General features: G+C 42.7%; 1 protein-coding gene across 1 annotated transcript in view; it reads right to left on the bottom strand.

Annotated features, from left to right (window-relative positions):
* LOC124549794 (guanylate cyclase 32E) overlaps window positions 1-16,330 on the bottom strand; it is an 828,442-nt gene that overhangs the window by 470,601 nt on the left and 341,511 nt on the right. The gene's annotated exons all lie outside the window — the stretch shown is intronic.

Genomic DNA, 16,330 nt, shown 5'->3' with positions numbered 1-16,330 from the left:
CTTTACACTGACTGATTAATACGTGCCGTACTACTATATGACAAGTTTCCATCGTACTGAACTTTTCTACACTGCTCCGTGTGAGGTAGTGGTTCTCATGCTTCGTCTTTTTATATTTATTGTGCATTTTCTTTCATAGTTTGCACTGAGCTACAAATGTCTCAAGAAGTGCGTGATCGTCGTATAACGAAAGCAGTACCCAAAGGACAAATTGTTACTCTCCGACTCCGTGTATCAGTCTGATGATGAGCATTTATAGACATTGAGCATAAGTTCTTTGTCGACAACATTTTAATATCGAATGATTCATTGAATACTGCCGTGGGAATGATTTACAACAGAAGTTCCTTGATTTTAGGATACTGACACACACAAACCTGATCTGTTTTTGAAAACAAAGTGGTCGTTGGTTCATGCCGTGCACATAGTTCTCTTCTGGTCATCACTAGTTCATGCTGCTTGGTGTCGTTACAGTTACGCTTACACACCCTTAGTGAAACTCGTATAATGGGAGACTGCAGTACATTTATGCAGCTTCCACCGGACTATGGTTGTAGAAGCCAAGTATTTCAGATGTTGCTTAGGTTTCGACGTAACTGGTTTACTATTGGCCTTAAAGTTGGTTTGGCAGGTTTGTTTATGCAGGTTTCACCGTTCCGTGGTCGCTAAAGCTTTGCATCTGTTACACAGAGGTGTTGATGTTTACCTCAGCTGTTGACCTCGTCCATAATGGTTTTCAAGCACCCATCAAACTGAACACAATCAGGATCATGTTACGTTTTCGACTTTCTATCTGAGTTGACATCTCAGTTTTGGGCACACTATTTCGACGCTCTTAGTCGTTTTCTTCAGTAGTCAAGACTCCCCCTGATTTTGGAGTTGCGCTTGCTGCAGCCACCACAGGTGTGAGACAGCATAACTAAGGAGTCTGTCGAAATTACGATGTGGTAAGGCCTCAAAAAAAAAGTGATGGATGTTTCGGCGGGGGATCTCGCACTCCAGTTATGCTGGTCATCTTTAAAACCGCTTCTAAAATATCAGCAGGCCCTGAGAAAAGAGTTCAGCTTCACGAAAAGGTGCTGGTCTAAAAACAGATCTCAGCCCTGGTTGACTCCACGTAACGAACGTACATAAGCTCATTGTAAATCAGGTTAGTTCCCGAAAATTTGTGATCATTGGAAAGAAGTTTAATTTCTTACGTTTCGTCGACAACGAGGTCATGAGGAACGGAGCTGAAATGGGAGAGAAAAGCAGCCGGGTCCTTTCTAGTAGAACCAGCCCGTTATTACATCTGACGATATGGCCATCGAAACATAACAGAAATGTAATAACGTTACCTTTTCATAAGATGTGCTGCTTTCGATATAAAGTTTTCTATCGTTTTTCCTGTAGTTGCTGTAGTTCTGACTGTTTTGTATACGAGCTCGGATATTCTTACACATCCAAATGTTTTACGTCAAAAGCACACAAATACTAGCTGTTAAAACAATTTGTTTGGTCGTACGCTGGTGGTACTAATGTTTACTCGACAGCATTAACTGGTTCTTTTATGCCACATAGTCTGTACACAGAAAAAACAATTTCAGGTAATATTTTAAGATCAAGTTGGATGCAGGTGATCAAACAAGAAGCTTACGTACATCTCAGAGTCGTATCTAGACGTATCAGCGGTTCCATAACACTGCAACTGCGCACACCCAATGCCATTACAGAGCCTCCACAAGCTCGAACAGTCCTCTGCTGACACGCAGGGTCCATGGATTCAAATGGTTCAAATGGCTCTGAGCACAATGGGACTTAACATCTGAGCTCATCAGTCACCTAGAACTTAGAACTACTTAAACCTAACTAACCTAAGGACGTCACACACGTTCATGCCCTAGGCAGGATTCGAAACTGCGACCGTAGTAGTCGCGCGGTTCCGGAGTGAAGTCCATGGAGTCATGAGATTGTCTACATACCCGTGCACGTCCATCCGCTCGATACAATTTGAAACGAGGCGCGTCCGACCATGTAACATGTTTGCAGTCATCAACAGTCCAGTGTCGGTGTTGGCGGGCACAGGCGAGGCGCAAAGTTTCGTGTCGTGCAGTCATCAAGGGTGCTCTGAAAGCCCACATCGATGATCTTTCGTTTAAGGGTATGCACGCTGACACTTTTTGACTGTTTAGCACGGAAATTTGCAGCAATTTGCGGAAGGGTTGCACTTCTGTCACGTTGAACGATTCTGGTCAGTCGTTCATGCAGGATTTTTTTCCGATGGTAGCGATCGCCGTACGGCAAAATCCCCATTTCATGGTTACCTCTAAGATGCTGTGTCCCATCGCTCGGGCGCCGACTGTAACACCACGTTCAAACTCACTTAAATCTTGATAACCTGCCACTGTAGCAGCAGTAATCGACCTAACAACTGCGTCAGACAAGAAGAAGAACATAGACATTGACTAAAATCTTGATAACCTGCCACTGTAGCAGCAGTAACTGATCTAGCAACTGCGTCAGACACTTGTTGTCTTACATAGGCGTTGCCGACCGCAGCGCCGTATTCTGCCTATTTACGTATTTCTGTATTTGAATACAGGCGGCCGACATCGAGAAAAGATAGAAGAAGAACATAGACATTGACTAAAATTTTATTTTAATATTTGTGATTCACATACTTAAGCATTTAAGACAAAAGATCTTATTTTCTGAAAAAAAAAGAAAATGGCCTGAAAGAACAAAACGAAAGTAATTTTCAGAACCAGCATTACTAACGAATTCCAGGATACTTACTTTTGACAAATTTTTGTGACAAAAATTTGTGTGGGTTCGTGTAATCTTGCTTTAAGCATCGCGGTTTCCCAGCGACTTGGAGTAGCCGGTAGTCCGTCATGAAAAATAGACTGGGCCGCCCATTTATTCCACTGCAACCGAAATCCAGAATCTGCGTACGGTACTTCGCAGCCGGCGAAAATCCCGTGAAGCTGTTGCTCGTTTTTCAGGCGGTAACAGGTAGAAATTTCACGCACTGCAGCGCGAACGTCGCAAGGTGAGGCGCGCGAGCGAGCGAGTTTCCCGGCCGGCCAGTGCTCCGGGCGCCTGCTCGCCGCCCCCGCCGCCCTCTCCTCACCACTCTCGACCCCTACTGCAGACAGGCGGCTTCCCGCCACGCACAGGAAGCCCGGCCGTTCTGCCAAAGCGCGTGTGCCGCAGCTGGCCGCGGCTACAACGGGCACATTTAGCGGCCGTGATTTACTCGCCACCGGCGCAGACTCTAGAGTCTGCTCTGCTCCCACCACACACACGCGCACGCACACACACACACACACACACACACACACACACACACTACTTAGGCGGCGCACACGCTCGCAAGAAATACGGCCTTCAGTGCTAACTTTGTCGCGCCGTTTCCCTCGTCTGCGAGTTATTTTCAGATGGCAATTCTTCTCTAAAACTCGATGTTGACTTGCGTCTCTCTCCCACTTTCTCTCGCCTTGTCTCTCTCTCACTCTCTCTCTCTCGCCTTCCCCCCCCCCCCCCCCCTCTCTCTCTCTCTCTCTCTCTCTCTCTCTCTCTCTCTCTCTCTCTCTCTCTGTGTTTTTTGAATTGATAGCATGGACACATGGCATGTGCGAGGAATACTCATTAGAGTACTAAAACTACCGTAAACTACTGTGGACTACCATAAAAAGCATAGACTACGGTAGTTTACCTAGTAGCTTCGGTCAGTTAAGGGGGGTAGAACGTCAAACAGCCCGACTTGGAGCAAGACAGGCACCACAGGACATTTGAATTGCCACTGTCTATACTTTTACAAATAAATTCGTAGAACTTTGTCAGCATGACCAGCAGGGATTCAGGATTCACACTCATAGTAGCGGAAGTTCAAAAACATAACAAAATAATTTTTTTATATGTGAAATTTCATCATTTTTTTCATTTACTACTGGCTGCATTTGTTGCTATAGGTACACTTTTCTTCGTAAGTAAGAGAGATTCTTCGATGAATTTTGAGTGTGAATCCTGAATCCTTGCTGGTCATGCTGACAAAGTTTGACGAATTTATTTGTAAAAGTATAGACAGTGGGAATTTAAATGTGCTGTGGTGCCTGTCTTGCTCCAAGTCGGGCCGCTTGACGTCCTACCACCCTTAAGGTCGTACCCCCGTTACCTGTCCGTTATGTGTGTCACATACGTGTCAGCCGTTACCTCTTAACGATGGCGATGTGTATGTGAGCAGTTGTAAGTAGGCTGTTTAGGTTTCTATATTGGCAACGCCACGTAGCGCTCTGTATGAAAATCACTGGCTGTGCTGTGGCATTGTTGGAATATTCGCTATTGTAGTGTTGGGCAGCTGGATGTGAACAGTGCGTAGTGTTGCGCAGTTGGAGGTGAGCCGCCAGCAGTGGTGGATGTAGGGAGTGAGATGGCGGAGTTTTGAGAGCGGATGATCTGGACGTGTGTCCATCAGAGACAAATGGTTCAAGTGGCTCTGAGCTCTATGGGACTTAACTTCTAAGGTCATCAGTCCCCTAGAACTTAGAACTACTTAAACCTAACTAACCTAAGGACATCACATACATCCATGCTCGAGGCATATATATATATATATATATATATATATATATATATAATTTAAAATAAAGAATATATATAGTAAAACTGAAGCTGTCAGCGTTTAGATACAGTCAGCAGTCGAAATCGCAATAATATTTGTTTACTTACCGGTTTCGGCTTATGTTAAAAGCATCTTCAAAATTGTTGGCCCTGCAAGTATAGGAACAGCGAAGTTACAAACATTATGTAATAGTACTGTTTGTAACTTTACTAATCCTACTCTTGCAGGGCTAAAATTCTGAAGAGGGCTTTAACATATGCCGAAACCGGTAAATAAACAAATTAATGCGATCTCGAAAGTTGATTGTACTGAAATACTGCACCAGATCGCTGCAATCCGTAGATAATAGTGTGTAAATTTAAGTTTGTGTTTAATTATTCGAAACATAGGAGTGCTGTAGCAAAAATAAAGAAAACTATAAAGATTTATCATATAGCTCTAGAAAACGCGATTTAGTCAACGAATGGTAAAATAAAAACGAACTCAAAAGAAAAATAAAGCAAATTCCGCTTCAGTACTTCACAAAACTTACATAAAACATGTTTTTGTATTCATGAACAATTTTCACATTTATAATAAACAACAGGAAACTCTTGCCTTTGATTATGATGAAGAACATTTTTGAGTACAAAATAAACATCAATAATTATACATAGTTTTTATGCTTGTGAATGTAAACTGTTCTTGTGTAAAAACAAATTACGAGCAGAATAGCTCACATGGGTGTCTTGTCCGCAGATGTGTTGGACTAAGCAAATCAACAGTAAATGGAACAGTATGATGAGTTTGTTGACAGAACGTGAAACGAATACCTCTTTCTTGCCCTCGTGAAATTTTCTTTTTGTGCTATACCAGCTCTTGGCCAATCTGCTCATTACCAACGTGGTACTTCTTTCAGCGGCTAGATATCTACGCAGCAGTGCAACTTGATCTCAACCTAAGAATGGAACGTCGTGAACGGCGTCGATCTGTAAGCTATCTACTGGGTGTAGCGTGGGATTTCCGTGCCAGTAGGGATGGATAGTCAGAGGGTAATTTATGTAATGCGGGTCTAACCCTGGGGCGTAGCTGTAGGGTGCTTTGAGCCAGGACACAGCAGTCTTTGTATGTGTCTTAGGAGGGTTTTGTGTGGTATTCAGAACTCTACGAAGCTCCGATGATCGTTCTCCAAATAACACCGTAATACGAACGTCATACTAATTTTTTTAAGGTTCAAATGGCTCTAAGCTCTATGGGACTTAACATCTGAGGTCATCGGTCCCCTAGGCGTAGAACTACTTACACATAACTAACCAAAGGACATCACACTCATCCATGACCGAGGAAGGATTCGAAACTGCGATTGTAGCAGCAGCGCGGTTCCGGACTGAAGTACCTAGAATCGCTCGGCCACAGCGACCGGCAAATTTTTTTTAAAGTCTTAAATCTTGTTTGCTTCGTCTGAAGATTAGTGTTTACATTGGTGAGCCGTGCTGCGGCTCGCGTTGGTGCCGTGTGTAGGTTTCTGTCAGACCGAATCCTTTTGTTGGCATGGTTGCGTTGTTTGTCTTCTTCTCGTGTTCACTGGCGCCACTCGGTTTCGTAAGCGTTCTCTGTCCGATAGTGGCGGCAGCGGCGCTTATCGATATGTAGTTCTGCTGCCCTATCTTTGGGGCGGCCTCGTGCTTCTTCCGTGTGGTGTGAGCGGGGAATTCGGTTGAAGACACAGGAGCAGCCAGATCCGCACAGAGCGACAACACGCCGAGACCGCTGGGGGCGTGTTTGGACTACCGGATGGAAGGGCTGTGGTCAGGAGGATGCACGACCTCGTCAGAACCGGATCCTGCGAGTTTAAGTCGAGTACATTTTCAATTCGCGTAGATGAACTTCGCCACTGAGAAATCTCGCGATTCTCCTGTTACTGTGGTTTTATTGTACTGTGGTTTTGGACCACAGGTTTTACTCAACGTATTCTCTGAGCGAGGTGACCGTTGTATTTGTTGGTTGGTTGGCGATTCTTTGTGGTAGTCATTCTGCTGGTGGAATCCAGACTGCCGGTTCCGGCTTTGGCGTAATTTTACATATTTGCATTGGTTTGTTGCACGTCAGGTAGCCTCACCAAGATCATCATTAGTCACTTGTCAGACTGCCACTAGTCCGAGTTACCATCTTGTGATCTGAATGCAACTCTTGGCTGCCTTTCTCTTCGCTCGAGAAAGTGTTTTTGATGTGATCTACTCAGAGGTCGATTCCTGGAGCACCGTCTGTCACTGGCCCTTGTGTTTTATTTTATTATTGCATTATTAAGTTACCATCATTGGTCTCACCTGTTTGGTGATCTATTATTTGTTTTTTTTAATTAACTTTTGTTATGCCATTCGCCGTTTGACAGGACATTTGTAAAATTTTTTATAATTGCCATTTTGGCGTTAAAAGGCCGTCAGCCGTTATTGTGGTTACTTGCTTTAAAATTCTGACTGCGACTTCATTGGCTTGTTTTATAAAATTTTTCGCTAAAATAAACGAGTGAAATTGCTATTCAAACCAATAGTAATTGATTCTAGCCCCGTACACAATCGTAACCCAATCTTGCCTTCCTTAATTACCAGGTTTCAATTGGGTTCGTTCATAAGTTTGTGGCTTTTTTCCGTAAGTTTAATAAAGGCAACAGATACACGTAAAGAGACTTTTGTCATCAATAAGACGTCCTCTTTCAATGTTTACAACAGCATGTCCACGCTGGGATAGTTATTCGATTCCACGACTGTATAAATATCGTGACTTTGAGCCGTGTTCGGAGCGCATTTTCGTCTGGAAAGAAAGTTATTTGAAGGTTGATCGATAGAGAGCGGAAAACGTGAAAATCTGAGGGCGCAAGATCAGCAGAACAAGGTGGGTGCGGAATGACCTCCTAACCCAACTCCTGTGTTTTTTGTCAGTTTAGCAGAATGCGGGCTGGCGTTATCGTGGAGCAGCATCACTTCACGCCGTCTCCCTGGACGTTTTTCTCGAACTGCGTCTGCAGGACGTCTCAAGTGCTGAAAATAAACGTCAGCATTGATGGTTACACCTCGGGAAGCAATTCGTAGTACACCACACCGTCGCTATAAATGTCACACGATAGTGGAATGATCACATTTGACACTTCTCAAGTACACTGATTTGGATCATTATGGATTAATGCGTTTAAACGATTTTCAGCAGATTCAAAATGTTCCTTGAAAGTGGAGAATCACTAATGTCAAAACGATCCTCCACAAAACGAGAAAACAATCATCTTGCCGTGTTCTGTGAGCCGTAGTATAGTTAGCTTTGAAAAGCGCGCCGCAGCGCGTAGCGTGAAGCAGTTGCCCTCCGTTTTCTGGCGGTGGCGCTGTTGTCGCAATTGAAGACTTCAGTGTCTCCCTCTATCGGGAAAGGGGAAAAGTGGGCTGTTCGCGTGGTTTTAAGAAGTGGCTGTGTGGGCTCTCGAGGAGAGTTGGCAGTCGGGGCATCAAGACGCGACTTCTCTGCCGGTGCTAGGGGGACAGCACGCAGACCGCGGCATCAGCGTAAGCGACGCGAGCAGCGGCTCCTTGGTATGGGGCGTTGACTGCTCGTCGCGAAAGGAAATCTCCTGAGCGTGGGTCTGCAAGGGGCCTAATCTGCAGCTCGGCCGTATGCTATCGACTGGCGAGGAGGTTCTGAAAATCGGCGCGCCTTCCTGCGTCCGTTGAAACGGCTGCCAGCTGGCGGCTTGGCAGAGCATTTGGAGGTGCTGTGTTGGTTCAGTCCTGGGAGTCGTAACGCACCAGAAGTTGAGTATTGATTGTTAACAGATTTTATGAAGTTTAATCGAATTCAATTTACTCATTCTTGTTAATTATACCAACCGTATAGTTTGGGGGTTTCCCGCCATTCATTCTCGTCTGCCCACCCGCGGGAAGGTGGTAATATTAGAAAGGGTGGTCCGTTTCTCCCCTTTTCAGGAAGAAAGGGGAATCTGTGGTTCTGACTGCTTCTTTCCCATCCCAGCTTACCTACGGGTTATTCGACTGTTAGTCTCTGCCATGTCTGCGAAAGTCTATGGCACTAACGGCTGTACTGTTTAAAACGCAAGTCACTAAGACCTGATCCATTCTCTCGCCTGCCATAACTAGTATTACTAGACTCACGTGTGAAAGGTACTGTAAGGAAGAAGAAAAATTCCTTTTGCCTCGTGGTAAGAACTAGTCAATTAAATAACGAATTCCTGCTTATCTGGAAGCTGTAACTTACGTAAATTTGTCTTTATGTATATTTGCCTATAATCAAGCAAGGTTGTTTAATGCACGCCGTAGTGGATTTTTTATATTGTTTCTAGTCACCAAAAACTGTTATGTGTTTTTTTTTTTCAAATTCAGTACCTTTTAAGGCTTTTACTCAACGTGATTATGTGCTTTATACAGGTAGTTGATTATTACTGCGTTTTCTTGCCATGTAAAAGTTTGCCATTTCATTACGGGTAGAAATTGTTGCCTTGAAAGGAGAATGTTGTAAAAGTTCGCAAGTCCTACCTTGCGAGCGTGTGTGAGTCTGCCGTAAGTTAACTGGCAGAAATTTGTAATTTTTTTTTTTAAATTTTGAAATGTTAATGTTATTAACTGTCAGTGTCGCCCCCCCGCTGTGCATGACTCATGCGTTTTGGTTTTCCTATTTAGCTCAGCTTCTAATATTATACAGCGTCGCGTTGTATACGTCAAATTGCTTGCCTGTACGTGCCTTTTACTGGCGGGAAATTTTTTAGAATAATTTAATAATTTAAAAGTCCTTTCCTATCGTTAATTGTGACTTATTCGTTAAACGCTACGAATTTATGCACCAGCCTAATAGATTCAGTTCAGGTTTTTAAGGTTTATTTGCTAACTACATGTCCAACTAAAATAAATATATATGTTTCACATAGTACAGTATATGTATTTGTGTGTGTGTTGTCACTTCAAAGGAAGGGAAAAACGCGTACACTAATTCTGAGATGGATGAAAAAATTACAGTAATTACGAACCATATACCTGTTTCGTACAACAAAGGCTGCGGAAAACTCTAAAGTCCGCAACTATGAGGCGTGACGATGGTGCGCAACAGATGCGCCGAACTCTCGAGGTTGAAGAGGGCGTCTTTCGTCCTGTAGAAGGAGAACCCGACGGCAAGTAATCTTAATACTGCCATGCCGTAGTCTCCTGTGGAGCACATAGGTCAGAACTTATTGTCTCCGCTGAGAGCGTATTGTAAACAGGAAGGTTTGAAATTAATCCGAATTTTACACTTATTTTACATCCAAACGATACATTACCGGATATGGAACCACTGTCAAAACTTCATCTACAAACGAGCGGAACAGAACACGGATAACCGTATTTCCAAGGAACTTCACTCAGTGGACGCGGGGGCAATGTAAGCGAACACGTGTCTCGATTATCGGTAAATATTCGACCACGTCCTGGGAAGACAACGGTAAAAGTTGGCTTTTAGCAGGTAAACAATCCACCAGAAGCGGCGGACAGTGGATAGCGTAGTGGTTTCACACTTTCAGCCCAGTGTTCGAAACCCGATTATTTTTTATTTATTTTTGTTCTTCATTTATCTACCGCTGTTCGTAATATATCACTATGTGCATGATTTCCAATGGATATTGAAATAATGTTGTGCTTATTCTCCCGCTAACTGTACTTCTCGTGAATAAATGAAAAAAAGAAAAAAAACAATAAACGAATGACAAAATTACTTCAAATTGTTTTCGGTGAAATTCCTGTAGCGTGTCTTGATTCATAATCAGCTGCAAGCACCAGTTTTCGTAAAACGCTACGTTATGCATATTTGGGCACGAAATTATTGCCAAAGCGGGAAATATTCAGCAGTGTTAATGACGTTTCTTTACCGAGCGAGATTCATACGAAGAAACGCCGCTGTGACGAACCTGTCTTCACGCGATTTTCATGGTGTTCGGAATTTCCATGTGTCGAACGTTTCTGCGGTCGGTTCAATTCCGAAGAAAAACATAAAAATAGAATATAAGAGTTCAGAATTGATAAAAGAAAGAAATATAAGAATGTAAAAACTCAAAAAAGTACCTGAAACACGGAAATTATATGTATATTAAGTGTATGACACTCATTCTGAAACGCAGTTGTAATTTTACAATTAATATAACCTCCTTGTATCCCCTAACTTCATAAGAAACATTCCACTAGTAACATTCTACGGATGTAGGTAGGCGACACAGAGAATGAGAGAGAGAGAGAGAGAGAGAGAGAGAGAGAGAGAGAGAGAGAGAGAGAGAGAGAGACCGTTTTGCTAGCCATTATTCCACTAGTTGGGCTGAGGTTATCGCACACTAAAAGGCACCTAAAGTACGTCGAGAACTTTGACGGTCGTCTACTCAGAGATTGTCGAGTGCCTACGGATAAGACGAGACACGTGTTCGCTTATTTCGGCTCCTCTTACACTGAGCGAAGTCTCTGGCAAATCAGGTTATGGCTCTTGCCGTGTTCTCCTCGTAAGCCCCATCTACAGCCCCTATGAGGCTGTAATAGGATTTGTGAAACTCCCTGCACACCCGTGGCTCGCAGCGTGACTATAGAGCGAACTATACTGCATAGTGACGATATGACTTAACACCGTAAAGAGCAATTTAAATCATATTTCACCGCTTCATAACGTAATTGGGGGGCGCTCAAAGAGTGCCAGTTCCTTCACTGGCAAATCATGTTTATGTTGATTGAAATTGCGTGACATGTGGATGTTAATGTGAAAAATTAAGAATAGTTACGGGTGCCAAATGGTTATATTTGATCGGAGGAATAAGAATCTGGAATTAGTTTTGTCACTGTAAAGCAAATGAATATTGATGCAGGTTTTCGTATCGATGTTTTAAATAATGCATATGGCTACAAACATGTTTCCGAGCGTTTGTACATATCTTCGTGGGTTTTCTTCGTTTAAATCTGTAAAATCAGTATTTCCCCCAAAAATTTTCCCCACCCCGTGCAGATAGAGTTCTTTATTTAAATTCTGTTCTTTCCTAAGGGCTACTGTCAGTGTCATTTCAATGTTCCACTCTTTGTTTATCCACTCTGCTTCCGTAACACTAAACATTTACTCAAATGTGCTAAACTAATCTAAACTGAGGTGACAGAAGTATCGGCCTGTTTTTACGGCGTGATGCAGCAACTCGATGTCGCGTGGACTCAAACAAGTCGTTGGAAGTCCCCTGCAGAAATACTGAACCGTGCTGCCTCTGTAGGGCTCCATAATTGCAAGACAGGTATAGGTACTTTTCTGCACGAGCTGACCTCTCGATTATGTCCCATAAATATTCTGTTCGATTCATGTCGGGTGATCTGGGTAGCCAAATCAATCGCTCGAGTTGTCTAGAATGTTCTTCAAAACTGATACCATGCTACGGCTTTTCAGTCGTTTATAGTCAAGCCGATACGGTCACGAGCCAGGTGAGGCTCTGCAGGCGGTGTAGTGTTGTTAGCAAAGGCACTCTTGTCTGACGTCTGCTTTCATTGCCCATTAATGCCACTTTTTTTTTTACTGCGCTGTCCTAACGGATACTTTCGTTGTGCGTCCCACATTAATTTCTGCAGTTATTTCACACAGAGCTGGTTGTTTGTCAGTACTGACAAACCTACGCAAATACCGCTGAACTCGGTCATTAAGAGATGGAAGTCCGTCACTGTGCGGGACGTGGTGAGAGGTAATGTCTGAATTCTGGATTTCCTAGCACACTCTTGACACTCTGTATCTTGGAATATTGAATTTTCTAACGATTTCCGGAATGGAATGTTCCATAAGTCTACCTCCTACCGTTAATTTCCGTTGTGAGCCGATAATCACGTCGGAAATCATCTGAGTACAAATGACAACTGTGGTACTGCACCGCTCTTTTATACCTTTATATACCTCGGGTACGCGATACTGCCGTTCATCTGCATATGTTCATATCGCTATCCCATGTCTTCCCTCGCTGCCTCGTGTGTGTGTGTGTGTGTGTGTGTGTGTGTGTGTGTGTGTGTGTGTGTGTGGCATTTAGTCTCGTAGATGGCAGCGATCATAATGTTTTGGCTCATTACAGGATTCCATTGTTTGACGATCAACTTCAAATTATAGGAAACTTCTTTAAATTTCTGGTAGCGAGTATGCATCACTTGGATCGTGTTACAGGCTTTACAAAATTTGTCTTGTCATGCAAGTAATAATTTACACTCTTTAGGCAACCAACAGCGTAAATTTTAAATGCTTGATTTGACATTAGCTGAATCCCTCTGCCCCCCCCCCCCACACACACACACACACAAACACACACGCGCACACATATGCACTCATAGCTAATAACAACACCACGCTCGGGAACCATATTTGGCAAACTAAAGACCCCGTGAGTTTACGAACGCGTGATATAATTCTCATGCATCCACTATTTTCTACTTTGAAAGATGCAAAGAAAGAATTTTTCGGCATAAATTGATAATCTGTGTCAATTATTGCAGTCATGTTAGAGTCCAGTCGTGACACGAAGATATATTACTCGATTAATTTTACAAACGCAAAAAGAAACAAAAAGAAACTTCAGTTGCAGTGCCACCTGTTGTACGACAGTTTGCTTAGTTCATCAGTTCGAGTGCCAAACGTTTCTGTTGTCTCGCACTGTTGGATAATCATTGAATCGTAGTAGACGCACTCCTTCACAGAGCTGTATTCCAGTTATATGATCCATAACTTCTACGAAAGAAACATAGGAGAAGAAAGTAATTCGTTTTGATTGGAAACACTCATTTTAATGGGATTCAGGTAGAATTTATAGTGTAATGGACCCTGTAGAGAGTGTATTGAGCAGGGCAGTATAAATTTTTTCTCTTGCTGCACCGTCAGTTACACCTCAACAACTGGTGAGCTTTCTTTATTTATCTATCGCTGCATATTACAGGGGGGAGTTATGCTTGGTTCTTCTGATATGGGATTCACTGAAGTGAACCGTTAGTGTCATATCATTCAAAGTGTCCATGGTATGGTGGAGTAATCTGTGTCAGTGGTTGTGTTAGTTTAAATAATCCCGAAATGATAAAAATTCCACATGGCACAGCGCAGTCTGTGAGGTGGTTTTCTGTGACAAGCACTGGTCCTGTTGTAAGTGGTACGCCATTTTTATTGTATTTCATCCCCCGTCACCTATATAGGAAGGGAGGGGGGGGGGGCGCTGTCAGCAGTATAGGCAATCCGCTCTTCAGAAAATGGACAACAAAAAAATGCATTGGATGAAAAAACAAGAAACAGATAGCGAGGATACATACACTGAACTTAAAAAACTTTTTAAGGGTGAAAAATAAAATCGAACTTTTGAGATATAGATGACTTCTTGCACTGGTAGTTAAAAGCAGCAATAACAAAAGTTAAAATGAAATGTAATACATGCACATTTAAAACATGTTGCCAGAACACTGTTACGTGAAAGAAGCACTTTTCTGTCACTGGTGATTGGAAGGGACTTCCAGGGTACAGGGAGTCAGTTGTTGAAGGGAAAAGGTTGGGCAGTAAAGAGGGTAGAAAAGTGGTGGTATGAGGATGGAGAACTGGCACATTGGAGCGATGGGGTAGGAGTGGCTGTTGAGACAGAAGAGTCCATGTAGTAGAGGGTGAAACTGATGGACATAATGGTTGGAAAGGGGGAGCGGGAAAAGAAATACAGGTGAAAAATAAAGGGATAAGGAATTATGGGGATAAGAAAATGTGGGGAGGACAGGGAGGGGAAGCCCTGATAATGTGGACTGGGTGGGGTGGACCTACAGTTGGTAGGAAGGGTAAATGTCGGTGTAGAATTCATAATCTGGGAGGGTCAGACGGTTGAAGTTTCGTGTAAAATGCATGTAAATAATGGCCACGTCACATATGTAGATCATCTGTAATGACAGATGTGATGTGGCTTAAACTGTTGTAACCGTAATCCGTGAAGTTGGTCTGTGACTGAAACCGATCGATATTTGGGTTTAAAAAAAAAATCAGCTCATGGTCAAACATGCATTTTATACGTTACTTGTCGGCTGTTGATGCTCACCCTCCAAAAATGTCCAGGGTTGAAGTTTCGTTGGGAGAGCATGTGGAGGAAGTGTAAGTGGAGGGTTGTTGGGATGTGTTGGCAAAGGCGCGGGCTGATAAGTAGGAGAGAAAGGAAAGGATTATTGGAGTCCAATTTTCAGATGGCGTAGATTGTTTGGAGGTGTTCGGAGAGTGGTGTACCGTGCCTTTCTCCAACTTTTGACCTAGCTTACGCAACCTGTTATAAGGGACCTAGATTCCCAGCCACGGTGTAACTGAGCATTTTTCACATCAGAAAACATTGCCAGCGCTGAAATGATTGCCACATTTGCTGACAGAATACAGCATACTGTACAATCCTTTATTTGTTCTATCTAAAATGTAAAATCATATTATGTTACTGCGATTTCAACTACTTTCTGTGGTATGTACGACCGCTGCAAAGAACATGAAAAATATGACCAGGAACGTATCTTCGCACCCAGTGCCTCAGTACTCATGTAAACAGTGTACTAGAAGAGAAATTTGTCGGGAGTTATGTTAAAAATGGTAACACTGATAATTTTATGTTATTTATACCATTTTCACGGTGTACGTAGCCACACACTCGTTTAATGTTGCTGTATTCTTGCAGTTAAAAGGCTCAAACACAACAATGACATGTGTACTTGAATTCCAGCGCTTTTTTGCAAATATATCACTGTCCTCTGGGCATGCTGGTGCCATTCTATACAATATATTTTATATTACACAGAAAATCGAGGAAGTAGAAAACGAAGATCTCAGTGCTTTTGCTATTGCTGATGACTTCGCCGTTTGGGGAGAGAGAGCAATGAAGCTTCTGAGGAGACTCGATTACTAAGATAAGTAATTTAAATAATTGAAGTTCACCTCGAATAAGATTAAAACAGTGGCAATGAATATGAGTAGGACACCCACAGTTTGTAACATCATACTTCAAGGAGGGAAGGTTGAATATGCGAAAAGTTTCAATTATTTAGGTAGTGTCATATTAAGTTATCGAAGTGCCAAACGCCGGCCACTCTGGCCGAGCGGTTCTAGGTGCCTTAGTCCGGAACCGCGCTGCTGCTACGGTCGCAGGTTAGAATCCTGCCTCGGGCATGGATGTGTGTGATGTCCTTAGGTTAGCTAGGTTTAAGAACACCGAGCCAGGTGGCGCGACTATGATGTCTTTTTAAAACATTCACTTAACTGTTTTCCCCAAATTTTTACTATCTTCAAGTATGATAACTAATGTACAAACAGTTTCGTCATGATGTGTAACGTATGTGTACTGGACCTCATAAAAAAAGAAGCTTGAAAATGTAATAACACGTGAATGTTCCTTATTTTCACCATGAAAATAACTATACTTTGTACATAATAACGAAACTGTGGATTACTTATCATATATGAAGATGGCAATAGTATGCTGAAGCATATAATGAGAGTGTCTGTATTAATTAGGCAATATTGACGTAATATTTATCTTATTTATAGTTAAAAGAGGTCGCTTGCTTTGAATTCCTTTAAAAAGAAGAAAAAAAGGTTTGGTCTAACCCATGACTCACTGAATTGTTGATGTACTGCTTTCGAAAGGTGGACCTACAATCTGTAAAGCAGATGGTTATAATGTGTTCTGTCATCAGCGAATGTTCATTTCTTTGTTTCCCAAGGAGGCTTTTTTCTCAT

Source organism: Schistocerca americana, chromosome 1, assembly GCF_021461395.2.
Source record: "Schistocerca americana isolate TAMUIC-IGC-003095 chromosome 1, iqSchAmer2.1, whole genome shotgun sequence".
In the NCBI taxonomy this organism is placed as follows: Eukaryota; Metazoa; Arthropoda; class Insecta; order Orthoptera; family Acrididae; genus Schistocerca; species Schistocerca americana.
Note: the sequence above shows the minus strand (reverse complement) of the source record. Positions and strands in the feature narration are given on the sequence as shown.